The sequence below is a fragment of the Chrysochloris asiatica genome, unplaced genomic scaffold (assembly GCF_000296735.1).
Source record: "Chrysochloris asiatica unplaced genomic scaffold, ChrAsi1.0 scaffold00011, whole genome shotgun sequence".
Lineage (NCBI taxonomy): Eukaryota > Metazoa > Chordata > Mammalia > Afrosoricida > Chrysochloridae > Chrysochloris > Chrysochloris asiatica.
Genome location: NW_006408529.1, coordinates 15,463,722 through 15,465,701, shown reverse-complemented (window position 1 = coordinate 15,465,701; position 1,980 = coordinate 15,463,722). Strand labels below are relative to the sequence as shown.

The window sequence follows — 1,980 nt, the reverse complement described above, 5'->3', positions numbered from 1 at the left end:
GGATGGTTAGTCACTGAAAGCCATATAAATAGCAACAGAACATTGTCAGATATACTGCCAAAAGATGAGCCCCTAAGGATAGACGAGACTCAAAATAGAGCGAGGGTAGAGCTTTCTCCTTAAAATAAAGTTGGTCATTATGATCTGGATGGAGCAAAGCTTTTTTTTTAGCTGGATAGTGTACTTTATTGATGGTACATGACAAGACTGGGCTCTTTAAGCCCTTCCCCTTCTCCAGTGGGGTCTGGATGGAAACTGAGGATGGGAGTCCTTAGAGTTGGGGTAAGGACTCCCAGCAGCTGAGGACCTCTCTCTTCGTCTAGTGCTGTTGCTGGGGTTGGTGGTCCAGGGGGCTTTTATTCTTTGAAGGTCACGTGGACCTTAAGATCCACCACCCTGTTGCTGTAGCTGAATTCATTGTCACACCAGGAAGTGAGCTTGATAAAGTGGTCATTGAGGGCAATGCCTGCCCCAGCATGAAAGGTGGAAGAGTGGGTGTCACTGTTAAAGTCACAGGAGATGACCTGGTCTTCAGTGTAACCCAGGATGCCTTTTAGGGGTCCATCTGATGCCTGTTTCACCACCTTCATGATATTATCATATTTGGCAGCTTTCTCCAGATGGCAGGTCAGGTCCACAACAGACATGTTAGGAGTGGAGACATGGCAGGCTATGCCAGTGAGTTTCCCATTCAGTTCAGGGATGACCTTGCCCACAGCCTTGGCAGCACCAGTAGATGCAGGGATTATGTTCCGGGCAGTGCCACGGCCATCACACCACAGTTTCCCAGAGGGGCCATCCACAGTCTTCTGGGTGGCAGTGATGGTATGGACTGTGGTCATGAGTCCATCCATGATGCCAAAATTGTCATGGATGACCTTGGCCAGGGGGCCCAAACAGTTGGTGGTACAGGAGGCATTGCTGACAATCCTGAGGGAGTTGTCATATTTCTCATGGTTCATGCCCATCACAAGCATGGGGCATCAGCAGAAGGGGCAGAGATGATTACCCTTTTGGTACCACCCTTCAAGTGAGACCTAGCCTTTTCCAAGGTTGTGAAGACACCAGTGGACTCTACAACATATTCAGCACCAGCATCAACCCACTTGATGTTGGCGGTATCTCGCTCCTGTAAGATAGAGATGGGCTTCCCATTGATGATAAGTTTCCCGTTCTCAGCCTTGACAGTGCCATTGAACTTGCCATGGGTGGAATCATACTGGAACATGTATACCATGTAGTTGAGGTCAATGAAGGGGTCATTGATGGCAACAACCTCTACTTTGTCAGAGTTAACAGCAGCCCTGGTGACCAGGCGCCCAATACGGCCAAATCCATTGACTCCGACCTTCACCATCTTGTCTCAGGGATGCGGCTGGTATTGCAAGAGAAGCTTGTTGATGGGGCACAACTCAAAATGAAGAAAAACAGCTGCAAGCATCCATTAGTAATTAGAACATGAATCTAAGAAAATTGGAAGTTGTAAAAAATGAAATGGAATGTATAAAGACTGATATCCTAGGCATTAGTGAGCTGAAATGGACAGGTATTGGCCATTATGAGTCAGATAATCATATGATTTACTATGCCAGGAATGACAAATTGAAGAGGAACAGTATAGCATTCATCATCAAAAAGAATATTTCAAGATCTATCTTGAAGTAAGACTGTCTGTGATAGTATAATGTCCATACTTTCATATTACCCATAAAAACCATAATTCCACTGTTATTCAAATTTATGCATCAACCACTATAAAATCACTGATGATGCAACTGAAGAATTCTACCAGTTTCTCCAGTCTGAAATTGATCAAACATGCAATCAATATGCATTGATGACTACAGGTGACTGGAATGTGAAGGTTGAAAACAAACCAATAGTTGGAAAATATGGGCTTGGTGATTAAAAATGATGCTGGGGAGCACATGGTAGAATTTTGCAAGACTAACTTATTCATTGCAAATACGTTTTTTTCAG

At 44.5% G+C, this 1,980-nt stretch overlaps 1 pseudogene; it reads right to left on the bottom strand.

Moving 5' to 3' along the window:
• Positions 1 to 356: 356 nt before the first annotated feature.
• LOC102836999 lies at positions 357 to 1,357 on the bottom strand (annotated as a pseudogene).
• Positions 1,358 to 1,980: the final 623 nt, after the last annotated feature.